Source organism: Heloderma suspectum, chromosome 1 (genome assembly GCF_057233095.1).
Source record: "Heloderma suspectum isolate Gila_16-S chromosome 1, 16-S_ref, whole genome shotgun sequence".
Classification (NCBI taxonomy): domain Eukaryota; kingdom Metazoa; phylum Chordata; class Lepidosauria; order Squamata; family Helodermatidae; genus Heloderma; species Heloderma suspectum.
The window spans coordinates 59,944,942-59,962,524 of record NC_139458.1 but is presented as its reverse complement, the minus strand read 5'-3'; the positions used below and the strand labels follow the sequence as shown (position 1 = coordinate 59,962,524).

Genomic DNA, 17,583 nt, shown 5'->3' with positions numbered 1-17,583 from the left:
GAGCAATATGACAATGGAACCAAGTACCTAGGGAGGTAGTGGGCTCTCCCACACTGGAGGCATTCAAGATGAGGCTGGACTGGTCAGCCATCTCTCAGGGATGCTCTGACTTGGATTCCTGCATTGAGGAGAGGGTTGGACTTGATGGCCTTGTAGGCCCCTTCCAACCTTACTATTCTATGATTCTATGATTAAGATGTTGGCTTTCTGAGTGTCTTTGGCAGTGCCATTGATCTGTAGATATATGCTTTCTCCAGAACAGAAATAATTGTGGGTATGTACAAAGTGGCAGAGTTTGGTGGCTTGACATAGTTGCAGAGTTTGGTGGCGAGATATATTTCTGATGGGTTGTGGTCCATGGGAGGAATTAGTGTAAAGGGACTCAACAACCATAGTGGCTAGGACAGTGTCTTCTGAGAGATTGTCAGTGGATTGTAGTTTCCTCAGAAAGTCAGTGTTATTCCATTTGTAACTTGGAGTATTGGTGGCATAAGGTCTGAGAACAGCAGAAACTTCAACTGTGATAGTATTATTGCCTGGAACATTGGGGGATCCAGGTTTATGTATTTTGGGTAGCAGATAAAAGATGCCTGGCAGAGGCTCCTAAGGTATAGCCATGCAAACTTGGACCTCCTGCACATCTGTAGAATATTGCTTCCATAGGTTGTATCGTTCTTCCTGGTATTCCTCAGTGGGATCCAAAAGTAGGGGCCTGCAAAATATGATGTTAAGAGTGTTGCCTCTCAGCATCCTGTATGTAGTCTGACTTTTTCATAATAACAACAGTACCTCCACTGTTGGCCTCTTTAATTAGGATGTGAGTATTGGTTTTGAGGCTATACTATAGTTAGCATCACATTCTGCATGGCTGAGACTGAGTGGTAAACAATGTTTTTTGCTGATTACCTCAGCTTGGGTGCCACACTGGGAATGCTCTATATAGAAATTCAATCCACAGTTATTTAGGGATATATCGTGGGAGTCTGAGAGGGACCCTGGACCCTGCTTACCAAGCTACTGCAAAGTCTGCGAGCACCTGGAGGCTGCCTGTTCCCTCAGCAAGCTACCATTTTGAGAAAAAATGGCAGCTTGGGTTTTTCCGTAAATGTAATGTTATGTAAATGGCAGCCATAAAGGGGCCATTTACACAACATTACAGGTGTAAATGGGCCATTTACACTTGCAGTGTTGCATGAATGGACCATTTGCAGCCTCCATTAATGCAGTATTAAAGGTGTCCTCAACCAGTTGTGTCCGACTCTAGGGTGCGGTGCTCATCCCCGTTTCTAAGCTGAAGAGCCAGCGCTGTCCAAAGAAGCTTCCATGGTCATGTGGCTGGCATGACTGAACACTGAGGTGCACGGAACACTGTTACCTTTCCCGCCGAGGTGGTACCTATTTATCTACTTGCGATTTCTTGCTTTCGAACTGCTAGGTTGGCAGGAGCTGGGACTGAAGACAGGAGCTCACTCCGTCACGCAGCACTCGGGTCTCGAACTGCTGTCCTGCCGACCTTCCGGTCTGCAGTTCAGCGTCTTAACCACTAAGCCACCACGGCCCTTAAATGCAATATTACATTTATGGAAAAACTCAAGCCTCCATTTTGTGAAAAAAATGACAGCTTGCTGAGGGAATGGGTGGCCGCTGGGAGCTCACTGGGTGCCCATGTACCGTGAGGCAGCTTGCATGGCACGGCAAGCAGGGGCGGGTTGCAGGTGGCAATTTGGTGGATGGGCGGTGGCACGGACGAAGGTGAATCCTTCCATCCTTATGGTTATGATCATCTGGAGGGGTCCATGCAGAATTCTTCTTCCAGTAGCATTAAGAGGATGCTTGCTGTTTGTCATTGCACTGTCCACAGGTATTCTGGGAGGATGGTAGTTGTGTGTTGGTAAGACCCCCCCCCCCCATATACTTCCAGTTCTTAGAATGTCACCATGTCCCAAAGATTAACTAATCTTCAGGGGATATCTACACGCCACTCCCTGAAGTTTGTGAAAATTGCTGGGCAGAATACTTTGGCCTACTTTAAATGCTGATCATATATTTTTAAAGTAGACTATTTCTTTATATAGTAGTAATCTAAAATAAGTATAGGGGGCTTTTCTACAAGATCAAGTGGATTACAATGAATAAAATACCACTAAGGCTGCAATCCTATACCTACTCACTTGGGAGTAAGCTCCATTGAACTCAGTTGGACTTACTTCTTTTTATAGGATTGCACTATAAAACAACACAGTAATGGAGTTTGCCATTGAAACATAAATGGTGTCAGGTAATTTATTGCTTAGACACTTGGCAAGTTATCAAAACAGTGTTTATGCTAATGATGATGATTAACTTCTCTGCTTGGATACATTGGGGTTTTATTCTCATGCTACAATGCTTTTCATGATTTCCTTCAGGATCAGAAACACATTAATTTTACTTTATAGTCAGTACAGCTTGCAATTAAGACAATTGTACTAGCTCATTATAAAAAAGAATCCGAAACAAACCACTTAAATTATGGTCAGATTGAAGAGGATGGAGCATTTACTCCAAGCACAGTTGTCAGAATGCCATCTTGGATGTATATTAAATTATTCAAACTTCTTTAATAATATCAGTATGAAATAATTTTTAACGTTGTTACAAAGTGTTATTCTTAAACATCCATGTATGTGTTTCATAAATATTATGAGGCCCTTTATTCAGGTAAGAACATAACATGATTCTGTTCATGCAATTTGTTGACAGAATGGTTTTTAACATTTACGTTATATCAAAAGTTGTGTTTGCACAAACCACTTTGATACCTTTCACTATGGGATAATAGCCACTGACTGCCTTCACACTCACACTCACACACAGATGGCACTGCACGAGATTCTTCAACACAATATGATGCCATGCTGATGCTCCTAGAGACTGGGCGAAGGAAGTAATCATGTGGACAGGGCTGATGGCATGGAACTGTTTCCACCCAATCATCAGCCTTCATCCTGGCAAAGTCCTGGCTGGGTTGGAAAATGCCACATGCTGGCCTTGACCACACAGTTACAATTTATGTTGTAACTTAAAAAACCAAGGGATTGAGAGCAGCAACAGGGTGTCTGAAGTAGGGAAGTATGGATTTTCTAAAACCTGTTCCACCTGCATTTCATAGATTGTCAAGTGCCTTTCATTTGCCGTCTGCTCATTGACAGAATCAGATTTTTTTCTATTTCCAAATTTGCATAAATTTGTTCTTGCAAAAATTTGGACATCTCCCCCCAAAATGCACAAATCCCCCACAAATGCAAATTTTCATGCTTTAGCCTATGGGAAATGCACATTTTTTGCTGGTGTTTTTTTTAATTATTATTTTATGTATGTTTCTACAACTAAATTTGCACAAAATTCCAGAAAATTTAAAGTCAACAAGTCCGTGGAATCCTTGCAACTCGGGAAAAGCCAGGCTGCTGCGGAATCCACATGTCAGATTCATAGAAAGCCGAAGTCATTTGATTCTGTTGCAGATTTCTCCGAGTCTGAAGTGGAGGCTGGAAGCAGTGGGATACATTCCATTCTTGCAGTTCAATACCCTTGAATGTTTCCTGAGTTGGATAATAGGCTGGGTAAGAGTGAAGAACCTGAGATTAAATCCAAACAACACATAGCATGTTGGTCTGTCAAAAGTCCATCTTGGGAATTGGGATTCAACCTTTTCTGGAAGGGGTCACACTTCTCCTGAAAGATCAGATGTGTAGCTTGGGAGAGCTCCTTGCTCTCACGATGTCCATGTATTTCCAGGTAGCAGCAGTGGCAAGGAATGGGTTTTCACAACCACACTTAATGCAGCATCTGCGACTTTTTGCGAGTCAGTCTGATTCAGCAACAATGATCCATGCCCTGGTTTTATCACATTAGACTATTGTAATGCACTCCATTTAGGACTACTCTTGAAGAGTATCCAGAAGCTTCTATTGGTACAAACATGCTAACTGGTGTGTGGTATAGAGATCAAATATTGAAAGACCTACACTGGTTGCTAATTATTTTCCAGGTTCAATTCCAGGTGTTGGTTTTAACCTTAACCCCTTATCAGCTTAGGGCCTAGCACTTCAAGGACCACCTGTCTCACTACAAACCTTCCCAGTTATTAAGATCTGCAGGAGAGGCCCTTTTGAAGATAACCTCACTTGCAGAAGCCAACTTTTCAGTTACATAGGAAAGGCCCTTCTCCTATGTCGCACCCAAACTGTAGAATGACCTCCCCTTAGAGTTAAGATTAGTCCCCACTCTCTCAGTTTTTGGAACGGGACTTTTAAAATTACTTTTACAGTGCACTCCTATACAAGTCTACCCAGACATAAGTCCTCATCAAGGTCAACCTGATTGTTTTGATTTGTACTTCCTTGAAACATATACTGAAAAAAAAAATAGATAGCTAGATAAATGATCTTGTACCAAGAGCAGGCCTCTGTAGTATTAACGGAAAATGTTTTTTTCTATGGAGAGCTCCTCTCCTGATTCTTTCACTTCAACCACTTTTAATCCTCCATAACTCTAAATATGTTTGCTAATTTCCCCCTAATTATATGACATCTTAGGGAAAAATGAAAATCCTAGTAAGCTATTTACAATTCTGTGTTATTTCAGGAATATTGGGGGAAATAATGGTGGATTTAGATGTTCATTCACCTTGAGGTGATAATTCACTGCTGTGTGCTTGCAACCGCTTGGTAAACCAGTTGTCTGAGTAATCCTTCCAAGGAGAATATTGCCACAAGCAAGATGCAATGTGTCATCAATATCTAGATATCCCCATATCTGGAGATAAGATATGGAGAGGCGAAGACAAAATGAAGGTCAGACAAGAGCTTGCAGGTTATTTGACCCTGGAGCCAGGGCTTTTTGTATGATATAGGCATAAATGGAAAAGCAAAAGCAAGCATAAAGATGCAATAGGTCATGAGGAGCCCGTAACAATGATAAGACAGGGACATGGGTAAGTGACACAGAGAGACATGGATTTATGTCAGTATTGACAAGGGGATTCATGTCATAAAAGGTTAAAGTGGAACAATTCTGTGCTTAGGAAAAGGTTCACAGAGTATTCTGGCAATGCTGTGGGTGCAGCATACCCAAATGGCGGCGGCTCCGGCAGCCGCCATTTGCGTTCGCTATTTTTCACCGTTCTAGCCTACGTAAATATTTACGTAGGCTAGAACGGCGAAAAATAGCGAACACAAATGGTGGCCACCGTAGCTGCCGCCATTTGCGTACACATTTTCTTTTTTGCTTTGCTGTGCTAGGCTACGTAAATATTTCCGTAGCCTATCACGGTTCAATACAGGGACGCAAACAGCGGTGGCTATGGCCGTCACCATTTGCATCCCTGCTGCCCAGTGGCAGGATGTCCAGCTGCGGGCAGACCCAGCCAGGCAGGACTCCGGGGGGAGGGACGGAGAGCCTCCCCCCCATCAAGGATTCCGGGGGGAGGGACAGAGCGCCTCCCCCTGATCTGTGAAACAGTAAGTGACTTTCATACATCCCTACTGGAATGTGACCTATGATATAGACTGTATTCACCTACAGGACGCGCTCAACCCCAATGACAGTGTGATGTAGGGAAAATGACTCACAGTAATAGGCCAATTGAACTGTGAGCCAAAAATTCCTACATGGCTCCCAAAGGGGCAACCGGCAAGAAACCCACACTGCTTACGGGAGGGTGGGAGGGAGCTGCGTTGAGCTCGAAAGCCGAGATTGGGAGGGGGGCTGAGTTTAAGGCAACTCAGCCTGCCCCTCCTTGCATGGTGGTGCCACTGGGGTGCACCAATGAGAGGCCCCTACGTCCTCTCACCCCACCTGCCCGCAATAGTCCCCTCCTGTTAGCCAGACAAGCTGGTGCCAGGGTTAGGGCACTTGCGAGCAGAGATGGGTTAAAGAAGACACAGACAACAAGCTTGGGTTGAAAACTGGGCCACATTTATTGAAATACCTGCAAAGGGGTAACTAGGACAGGCATCTAACTGTGTCAGCAGTTAGCTGGCACTTCTTGGGTAGAATGGCTGCTGCAGCAGCCTGGCCGCAGTCGGCCAGGAGACCAGCTGCCGGAGCCACCACTGCTGCTACCGGAGCTCCCACCACCGCCGCATCTGCCACATCTGCCCCAGGTAAGTTCCATCCTGGGGGGATTCCGCGGGGGGGCAGGGGCAGGAGGCCATTCTGCCATGGATTCTGGGGGCTGGATTCTAAAGAATCCGTCCCCACTGGAACCCGTGGCGGAATTCTCTGCCATCCCTACTTAAGGCCCTCCCGGCTGGGTCAGATTTGGAAGCCCAGACCAGTTCTGAAATACTAAGGGCCCCAAAGAAAGCTGTTAAAGCTGCAGCATGGAATAGGGAGGCTTCGTATGGGGAAGAACAAATGGAGGGCCACAATCCCCGGAGTCCTAGAAGAATAACTGGAGACAAGGGGCGCCTGGAATCTGGAGGGGCAGGTGACATCCAAGCCCAACCTTGAACCGCCCACCTAACTAGGAAATCTGAGGTGGAGTCGTCAACCCCTCAAACTTTGGCCCAGAAGGCCAAAGCGGCAAGCCTCCCAGTTAGGGATGGCAGAGAATTCCGCCACGGATCTCGGTGAGGCCGAATGCCAGTGCATTTGGCCCCCCGAACTCCATGACGGAACGGCCTGCCACCCCCCCAGCCCCTCGCAGATCCCCCCCGGGATGAGACTTACCTGGGGTGGATGTTCCGGGAGGTGGCAGCTCCGGTGGCAGCTCCAGCGGCGGCGGCTGCAGCTGCGGTGGCTGGTCTTCCGACCGGCTGCCGCTGCTGCCATTTCCAGTGTTGTAAAAAAAAAAAAAAAAAGACATGATAGGCTACATAAAGATTTACATAGCCTATCATGGCTAGGTTAAAAAAACAACAATGACATGATAGGCTACGTAAATCTTTACGTAGCCTATCATGTCTGACTTTAAAAAACAAACAAACACGCGTACGCAAATGGCAGCGGCTATGGCTGCCGCCATTTGTGTTCCTTATTTTTGGCTGTCTTAGTCTATGTAAATATTTACGTAGACTAAGATGGCGAAAATAAGGAACGCAAATGGCGGCGGCCGTAGCCGCTGCCATTTGCGTATGCACGTTTTTTGGGGTTTTTTTAAAGTCAGACATGATAGGCTACATAAAGATTTACGTAGCCTATCACGGCTGACTACAGGGACACAAACGGCGGCAAGAATGTGGTCACTGTCTGATCTGTCACCAAAGCCCGGCCTGGAAGGGGTCATAAACTGGAGTCAAAGGTCCTGGGCCTTTAGATCCCAGTGCATGAAAGGGTCAATGGCGGCCCTCCGGCGGACGGCCTCGTCACAGGCCAGCCAGGCACTCCCTTTGTACTCAGTGTAGGCCCTGTATATTACATCCAGATATTTCGTGAGGACCCAACCCCTCTCGGGGAATTTCTGTTGCAGGATGCCAGCGTAAATTAAAAAACCTGGTAACCAGTTTGCCCATGTGCGCGGTACTTTACGACCCTTACTCCGATCGGGTTCCTTATCACGGTTCCTATCCTTGTCATTGGCATCGGGCTCCTGAAATAGCAGGGAAAAGACATGTATAAATTCTAGGGATGTCAAAGAATTCCGCGACGGATCTCGGTGAGGCCGAATGCCAGTGCATTTGGCCCCCCAAAATCTGTTGCGGACTGAAGCCCCTCCCCACGAAAAGCATGCGGGACGAAGTCCCCGCCGCCCCCACCCCACAAAAGGTGCGCGAAACGGATCACTTACCTGCTCCCGTCCACGCTGCTTTGTGAATGGCGGCCGTCCAAGCCGCCATTTGCTTCCTCCTCTTCCTAGCCGTGATAGGCTATGTAAATACTTACGTAGCCTACCACGGCTAACGCAGGGATGCCATTTGTGTCCCCCCTCCAAGAGACCACAGCCTGGGCATGACTCTAAGTCAGAAGGGGGGGGAACCCCAGCATACGCAAATGGTGGCGGCTACCGCCATTTGCGTACGCTGGGTTTCCCCCCCCCCCCCGCTGTGATAGGCTACATAAGCATTTACGTAGCCTATCATGGTGGGGGGGGGAACCCCAGCGTACACAAATGGCGGCGGCCACCGCATTTGCGTACGCTAGGGTTTTGCCACCTGCCGTGATAGGCTACGTAAATATTTACATAGCCTATCACGGCTCAATACAGGGACGCAAATGGTGGTGGTTATGACAGCTGCCGTTTGCGTCCCTGCAGGGCTGCCCAGTGGCCAGATGTCCAGCTGTGGGTGGCCGGAGCCAGCTGGCAGCTCCACAGCTTGGCCGCGGAGTGCAGCTGGCCAGGCAGGATTCCAGGGGGAGGGACGGAGCATCTCCCCTCCCACTGCAGATGCCCCTGCGCGGAGCCAGGTAAGGGATCCATACATCCCTAATAAATTTCACCCACAAATTTTTTTCCTTAGTTGCAACGATCAGGGAAGCCAATAGGGGAAGAAGTAGCACCAGTGGGCATGGCTCCCCTTACGAGGTTAGTGCATGGATCAGCCAGAGGCATCTGGAATGCTGGTAGGGGGGCTGGCGGGGGAGGTAAGGGGTCCTGAGCCGACCCCATGGGTCCTTGCCAAACACTGGCACAAGCGAAGTTAAGTGGCTGGGACTGGAGTGGCGGCATGGGTTTAAGGGAGGAGTCTCCCGTAGACGCCAGCGAGGGGGGTGAGGCGCCAAGTCCCACAGAAGTAGGGGACTCGGCTAAATGTGCAGTTGAACTGTGAATCGTGACCTGAGGTGTGGGCTGAGGAGTACCAGTTGTGGGGGCTGCTGTGACTGGAGGCAGTGGAAGTGGGGGGAACGGCCAGCCCTGCGGGGTAAACCAAGGCATCCAGCTCAGGGGTTGATACGCCCCACACCTAGCCAGGCGAATTGATGTGCAAAGGCAGTCTCACCTGAACCCAATGTGGCTGTGGTTTGATCCCCAACCAGCAAAGCGGCTGGCGTCGCTTGGGTCACAGAAGATGAGGAAGCCGCAGGAGAGAGGAGCTCCTCTGGGGGCGGTGTGCTCTCGGGAAGAGCTGGCGCGGAGGAGATGGAAGCTTCAACGGCATCCAGACGTGCTGAAATAGAAGGTAGCAATGAGCATTGGGTCTGCTGTCATGTTCTTTTGGGTTGGACCGCCGTGGTTTTCTTAGGCCTGGCTGGGGGAGGGGGAGGGCTTCCTGAGGAATGCTCAGCTGCTTCCAGGCGAGCAAGGATTGACGCCAATACTGGGCCTGCTTCCTCCTCAGACTTAGAGTCAGGCCCAGGCTGTGGTCTCTTGGAGGGGGGACACGGGGCCCTACCCTTGCCCTTCTTCCCACCCTGGCCCTTCTTGGGGGACATGATGTATGGTAAGTGGGGCTTAGGAGTCGGCGCTTTGCCACAAGGCGACCTGGGGCCTGTTAGCAGGGGACTGAGAAGCAAGGACCAGGATCCCTGGTCCCAGTGCAACACTCAAACCACTACACAGGCCAGCCCTTGTAAGCACTAAGCGTAGGCCAGGGCCTAAACTCACTGCAGGAGCTCCCTGTGAGGGCAACCTGGATGGGCCCCCAGGACAATAGAGGCGGCACCTCTAGCCCACTGTTATAGGGTGAGGGCAGGCCAAAGGGATCTGTGGGCCGGAGGCCTGGTGAGTGCCGACCAGATACCGCCTCCCACCCCCAGGCAAGGAAAAAGGGCCGTGGGTGAATGGCCTGGGAGAGATTCCCCCTGGGAAGCAGAGAGGCGAGAGGCACGTGCGCCGCTGGCACGAGCGCTGGTTCCCCTGTAAGTGTGGCAAGAGAGGGCCGTGGCCGCCGGCGAGCAGTGAGGAGAGGGGCGCGTGCACCTTCGAAGCAGGCGCCGCTGTCCTCGGAGGTGTGGGAAGCACAGTGGGAGAAGCACAAGCAGCAGGATGGGCGTGCCAGTGGCTCGCTGATCAAGGTGGTTGGGAGCGACGAAGCAGGTCTTCCTCGAGGAGGCAGGAGTCCGCCGTCGCTTCCAGGTCAGTCTCTCCAGCTGCGTTGAGCCAGAGAGCTTAGATTGGGAGGGGGGCTGAGTTTAAGGCAACTTGGCCTGCCTCGCCTTGCATGGTGGTGCCACTGGGGTGCACCAATGAGAGGCCCCTACATCCTCTCACCCCACCTGCCCGCAATAGCCCCCCCCCATTAGCCAGACAAGCTGGCGCCAGGGTTAGGGCACTTTTGTCCATACAGAAAACTACACACCTACATGATTACATTGCACACTCCACCACTTGGAGCAAATGTCTTTGGATAGTATAACATGTGCAGTCACAGCAAGGATCTATCTTCTTTTTATATAAGCTCACACGCCCACAATCACGAAATGACAGATTGCAGCTTTGGACATTATGCTGGGTGTCATTAATTGTGCCAATTAATGTTTTCACCTGGAATATTACTAATGGTTGAAAGTCAAAGGCTATCAGAAGGACTCTACAATAATGACTGATGAGGAGCATTTTCAGAACTCTCATAAACTATAAATTACTGTTAATATTACTATACATAATTAATAGATGATAGTATGGACAGTTCCAGAGGTCAGATAATCATAGGAGGAAAATGTTCGGGTCTTATGCCATCTCTTCTTAACTGATCCATGAAACATCAGAATAGTAAATCTGAAGAGCACTCTTTCCCTCAAATCCCAGCTACACATCACAGTACTAAAATGCTATCAACTACAGGAGGAAAAACTGAAGGTCAATTATACATGGGAAAGAGAACCAGGCAGTTCCGTATCAGTTCATCACTTCAGTTTAATCATAGTGGGAGTAGCTTGCTGCTTTTTAAGGAGACCAGAGGTGAGTGTAGAGACAGTCAAGAGCCAAAGGTAAATAGATAAAGTACAGGCAAATTATATATATATATATATACACACACACACACACACACACACACACACATACTGAAAATACATTTTAGATCTTAAATGGAAAGAGTGCTAAAAATGTGCTAGAAATACATCAGACACTGATTGGGGGGGAACCTTACTATTCTGCAGAGATCTTGGAGAAAGGAAAAAAAAAGAGCACAAGAGAGAGAGAGGCAGGGTGGGGCGGGGAGAGAGAGAGCCTGAGGACATTAGCTTATTCTTAATTATGTCTGCTGTGTGGTAGTTTGAAAAAGCTGATGCAGGGCTATCAGAGCAATGATATTTTATACATTATGACAAACTGAACAACACTGGTATGCTCAGCAAAATGCTGTCGAACCAATTTTTCTCCTAGACCATTACACAAGCTATAAAACTAATTTTTTAAAAGCATAATTTCAGACTAAATTCTCACTCAACTCTTTGCAATGAAGAGATATTTTTAAGGTGCTGATCCTAAGTGGCTTATGCCTCACCTGAAGAAGTGAAAATAACAAAAAGTTGTTCTGTGGAATGCACCACTGCTTAGTGATTTCTGTTGCCAATAGTACCAACTGATACTCAGAGCATCTAGGGATGGCGGAGAATTTCTCCACGAATCTCAGGGAGGCCGAATGCCAACGCATTCGGCCCCCCGAAATTGGTGGTGAAATTCTCCGCCACCCCCCCGGGATGGGACTTACCTCCTGCGAATGTCCCTCTCGGCGGCGGGTCCTGGCGGCGGTTCGGCGGCAGTTCGGCGGGGGCAAGGGTGGCGGCCGGTCTTCTGACCGGCTGCCGCCACCGCCATTACAAAATAAAGTAAAACAAAAACAAAACACGTGATAGGCTACGTAACGATTTACGTAGCCTATCACGGCTAGATTTCCAAAGTCAGCCGTGATAGGCTACGTAAATCGTTACGTAGCCTATCACGGGTGACTTTGAAAAAAAAAAGTGCATACACAAATGGCGGCGCCCATGGGCGCCACCACTTGCGTTCCTTATTTGGGCCCAGGTAGTCTACATAAAGATTTACGTAGACTATGGCGAAAATAAGGGCAATGCTATTTGCGTTGCCCTTATTTTCGCTGTAGTCTACGTAAATCTTTACATAGACTACCCAGGCCCAAATAAGGAACGCAAATGGCGGCGCCCATGGGCGCCGCCATTTGCATACGTGCTTTTTTTTTTCAAAGTCACCCATGATAGGCTACGTAACGATTTATGTAGCCTATCACGGCTGACTTTGGAAATCTAGCCGTGATAGGCTACGTAAATCGTTACGTAGCCTATCACGGGTGTGTGTGTGTGTGTTTTTTCGCTTTTGTATTTCATGGCCGGGGAGATGGGGCGCTTCTCCCCGGCCTGAATTTTGGCTGGGTGAGGTGGGGCGCCTCCCCCCCCCAGCCTGAATTTCGGGGGGAGAACCGAAGCGCCTCCCCCCCACCGCGAAGCAAGCTGCGGGACCAGGTAAGTGCCTTTCGTACATCCCTAAGAGCATCCAGCCCAGACTTCTGAATGCAGATACACATGGTGAATCATTCTAATGGATGCTGTGCTCTATAAGAAAACTCCACATCAAGCAAGCAGGGGGAAACTTGCTGGATTGAGTCCAGATCCTTAACAATGAGTGCTATCCAGCCATTGCCCACTGCCTGCCACCAGAAGGAAGACAGGAGCTGGGAAAAGGGTAGAGATGGCTGATAAGGGGAAATCCGACCCTTCCAGGGCCTGACGGATTTCTCTGGAGCCCCCGGCTTGGCTTGCATTTGCGAGCTGAGCCATGGGCTTTTCCAAGAATCCAGGAAATTTCTCAGATTCCCCCCCACTAAAATCATCATTTATGCAAATGGCAGGTGTAATTTGCATAATTTGTGCAAATTGTGGCTATAATATGCTTAATTTCGCATGTGTTGTTTAGCATAATCCACAGACTCATAATCATAAGCTCTAGTCCATCTCTTTTCATGGCAACTAGTTGCACATAACTACTGACTGCAGCAACGTTCACATGAAATGATGCATCTAGCCACTTCAGTGGGCCCCAGATGACCATAAAGATATGGATGAGATACACAAGTAGATACACATCTGCATTTGCTGCTTCCAGATGTGGAATTCCCTTGTTGGATCAAGGCAGCAGTCACATTTTATTAGCAAAAACATACCAGTCTTTGTCCAGGATAAACAGCTCTCCAGGTACGTATGGAATTAGCACAGCAGATAAAAGAGGAACAAAACTGGAAAACCTCATGTATAGAACTGGCAACAAACAACAGGATTATTAACTCAGTCTTCTTTTACTATAGCAAAACAATAACACTTTCTGTTTTTCTTCTTCTTCTTCTTCTTCTTCTTCTTCTGCCGACTGTGAAATAAAGCCAAGGAACTAAAAGTTTTCTACTAAATTTATCTTTGTTTCCCCCCTGCCTTTTATCAGCAAGTGGCCTTTGTTGCAACTGTTCTTGGCATCTTTTCTATCATGAATAACCTAGTGCCAGTTTCTATCGCATTTAATTATCTATTCTGACTTAAAACACAATCAGCATTGAGCCAGCTGTGCAACCTTGAAAGAACACTATTTCAATAATACGTTGGTTAAAAAATAAGAGCGAGCAGGCTATTAATTTTAATAGAAGCCCTCCCTTCTGACCATAGCCCGGACGCAGTTTAAGAAACAGTATCCATTCACTGCTAAGCAGTAGCTTCCCCAGTGCACTCATTAGAGCAATAGATTCTATTCATTGTCTGACACCGTGACTAGCTAGATGGCTACGCTGGGCCCATAAGGTCACCTTTGAGGTTCAAATTTTCGTGCTAATAAGATGGAAGGACTCATGGCAAAACTAGTCAAAAGCAGAACTCTCTCTTTCTCTCTTTGTGTGTAAGCATGCATGTGCGTGTGTGAGAAATTCTGCAGTTGTTAGTGATATCGAAAGCAACAACGATCTGCTAAAGATCTTCAGCTAACCCCCCCCCACACACACACACAACCTGGCAGTCCCAGTACAGAGATGTTGTTCAGCTAAGATAGCCCTCTCTCCATCTTTCCCAAAGAAGACAGAATTTTCCAAGCAACAAATAAACATTTGGGATCAAAACCTGCCTAGTCTCTAGTTCAAAGATGAGGCCTATGGGGAACTGCCATCCAGTTTTGAGGGAGGGAACTGAAGCGTATCAGTTCAAGAGGTGAAGAAGTAGGGAATCAAGGAATCAAGAAGGGAAGACTTCAGGATCAACGGAAACACAGGGATGCCAGCCTCCAGCTAAAGGAACCTACAGTGTTAGGAACCTACACTGCTGCCTTATACCTCAAAAGAAAGACAGCTCCTCCCTCAGCCTGCCCATAGGACTGCTCTGTTAATGTACTGGAAGTGGAGATACAGAGTTAATATTAAGTGGTTCTGACTTTGTCCCGATGGGTGAGAGAATGTAACCAGAGCTGATTTAAGGCTATTTAAAAGTTCATTATATTTGAAAATACATTTTTAAGATTCAAGCAGGAAGACAGTGAATGCCCTTTAACATATGAAAAAATAAGAACATGCCACACAGGAAGTCTTAAGATACGAATGGTTTATTAAGAAAAGTAAATGCAAAAGAATATCACATGCAGAAGCAAATGATTACAGAGAAAATAGAATTGTACCCATGAACTACCAAGTGGTGTGACTGTTACTTGCAAAAATTACATCATGCAAAGTAAACTACAGTTTCACTCTTGCTGAGGTCTATTAGGAAAACTATGGCTGAATCTACACATAGCAGTTATACCGTTATCATACCATTATCATAACTATTGGTGCCCATTGGTGTCATGTGTACCAGTAATTATGATAACAGTATGATAACGGTATAACTGCTATGTGTCGATTCAGCCTATATTAGAGCATCAAATGAAATGACATGCAAATTTATGGCAGGCCAAACTAGCAGCAATTTAAATTGTTAGTTAGCTGTGTCTAAACTCCCACCAGTCCAGACTAGTTAAAGGCAATTCTTAAAGCTTCCAACCACACAGCAGTGCTGTCCAAGCCTTTTGGGGAAAAGAACAGGGAAAAGGAACACTATAGCTATCTATCCTAAGCAGAGATCTGAAAAACAGGCTCCTGTGAATCTTATTGAGGATTGAAGGAGACCACTCCCAGAGTCCAAGGTATGAGACACAGCAAAATCCATATAGAAAAAAAAAAAAATCCATCTGGGAAGTGAAGAAAAGGTTTTAAAATGAAAAAGGTGGTGAAGCCTGAGCCTCACCAGTGAATAGAATAAAATAGCGGAGGAATATTGACCCAAGCTGCTCAGGAGCTAGGCATCAGTCCCATCAGAAAAGATGGCCAACAGACAGCAGCCTCAAGAACTGAATGAGGGACATAATGAAAGGAAGAAATCCCATTTTCTCTCAGCAAGAAGGCAAACACACAAATTGTGGCCCAAAGGCCCCCAAACAAGCAAACATCTGTTAGCAAAAACTGGAATGATTCAAAGGGGATAAAAAAAAAGAAAAGAAAAAAAGAAAGAAGTGAATGAAGTTGTTTTTTTGATCCACTGATTCTCCTAAATGCTTCTGCCTTCTGATTGGCCTTTTTCTTTCTTTCCAATTGCCAACTAGAAATTCAGTTCTGGATTGGTGAAAGACATATTGATTGGATGGGCAGAAACCTGAGAAAACACCCCCCTCCCCAAGCAGCTGATATTACCCTAGGCCTTATCAGGGTATATGGGAATGTTCTGGACTCATGGAGCTGAAAGCTGCAGGGAGCAACAAACATGGTAACGTTTTCCCCATACTAGCCCATTGTTACACAACGTGACCAGTTTTGTCAGCATGATTGTCTGTGTCGCAGGGTCCAGCCAGCAAGAATTTTCTCCCCTCCAGGAAAGACAGGCCTGCTTGTGAACCAGAGTTTATTCCCATTCCATTCCATGGCTTCCTTATAAGCCCTTTGTCCCCAGTGCCTGAACCCCAGCCCAAGGGACCTGAGTAACATAATCCACTTGAGCCTTATTACTGTCCTGTATGTTGTATGGCCCCCTTCATGGATCACTGCCTTGTTGTGGCGAAGGGGCTTGCATAACTCAGTGAAGCCATAAACTATGCTGTGCAGGGCCACCCAAGATGGACAGGTCACGCTGGAGAGTTCTGACAAAATGTGGTCCACTGGAGAAGGAAATGGCAAGTATTCTTGCCAAGAAAATCCCATGCAACGTATGACAAGGCTAAAAGATATGACACCGGAAGATGAGCCCCTCAGGTCAGAAGGTGTCCAATATACTACTGGGGAAGAGCAGAGGGAATTTCCAAGTAGCGCCAGAAAGAGTGAAGTGGCTGGGCCAAAGCTGAAAGGACACTCAGCTGTGGATGTGTCCGGTGGTGAAAAGAAAGACTGATGCTGTAAAGAACAATATTGTTTAGGACCTGGAATGTAAGATCAGTGAATCAAGGTAAGCTGGAGGTGGTCAAACATGAGATGGCAAGACTGAACATCGACATCTTGGGAATCAGCGAACTAAAATGGGCAAGCATGGGTGGATTTAATTCAGGTGACCATTAGATCTACTACTGTGGGCAAGTATCCCTTAGAAGAAATGGAGTAGCACTCATAGTCAAAAAAAGGGTGGGAAAAGCAGTACTGGGGTACAATCTCGAAAATGATAGAATGATCTCAGTAGAAATCCAAGGCAAACCATTCAACATCAAAGTAATTCAAGTCTATGCTCCAACCACTGAGGCCGAAGAAATTGAGGTTGATCGGTTTTATGAAGACCTAACATCAAAAAAAAGATGTCCTTTTCATCATAGGGGATTGGAATGCTAAAGTCGGAAGTCAAGAAATCACCGGGATAACAGGCAAGCATGGCCTTGGTGTACAAAATGAAGCAGGACAAAGTCTAATAGAGTTTTGCCAAGAGAACACGCTGATCATAGCAAACACTCTTTTCCAACAGCACAAGAGGCGACTCTACACATGGAGATCACCAGATGGTCAATATCGAAATCAGAGTGATTATGTACTTTGCAGCCAAAGATGGAGAAGCTCTATACAGTCAGTAAAAACAAGACCTGGAGCTGACTGTGGCTCAGATCATGAGCTGCTTCTTGCAAAATTTTGGCTTAAATTGAAGAACATAGGGAAAACCACTAAACCATTCAGATATGACCTAAATCATATCCCTTATGAATATACAGTGGAGGTGAGGAATAGATTTCAGGGATTAGACCTGATAGACAGAGTGCCTGAGGAACTATGGACGGAGGTCCGTAACATTGTTCAGGAGGCAGCAACGAAATCCATCCCAAAGAAAAAGAAATGCAAGAAAGCCAAGTGGCTGTCTGATGAGGCTTTACAAGTAGCTGAGGAAAGAAGGGAAGTGAAAAGCAAGGGAGAAAGGGGAAGATATACCCAACTGAATGCAGATTTCCAGAGAATAGCAAGGAGAGACAAGAAGGCCTTCTTAAATGAACAATGCAAAGAAATCAAGGAAAACATCAGAATGGGAAAGACTAGAGATCTCTTCAAGAAAATCAGAGATCTCAAGGGAACGTTTTGTGCAAAGACAGGCATGGTAAAGGACAAAGAAGGCAGGGACCTAACAGAAGCAGATGAGATTAAGAAGAGGTGGAAAGAATACACAGAAGAACTATACAGGAAAGATCTGAATGTCCCTGATAGCCATGATAGTGCGGTCACTGAACTTGAGCCGGAC

The 17,583-nt window shown here is 46.8% G+C and overlaps 1 long non-coding RNA gene across 2 annotated transcripts; it reads right to left on the bottom strand.

The window, feature by feature from the left end:
* Positions 1-2,266: 2,266 nt before the first annotated feature.
* Positions 2,267-13,279, bottom strand: LOC146357280 (uncharacterized). 2 transcript variants are annotated; one of them, XR_014786651.1, is made up of 5 exons: positions 13,044-13,279; positions 8,922-9,089; positions 7,522-7,573; positions 4,669-4,797; positions 2,267-3,617 (listed from the first exon to the last, which is right to left on the bottom strand). It is a non-coding gene; the product is annotated as an uncharacterized LOC146357280 (long non-coding RNA). The 2 variants fall into 2 exon arrangements; XR_014786650.1 differs by having other exon boundaries at positions 2,271-3,581.
* Between the last annotated feature and the right edge of the window lie 4,304 nt (positions 13,280-17,583).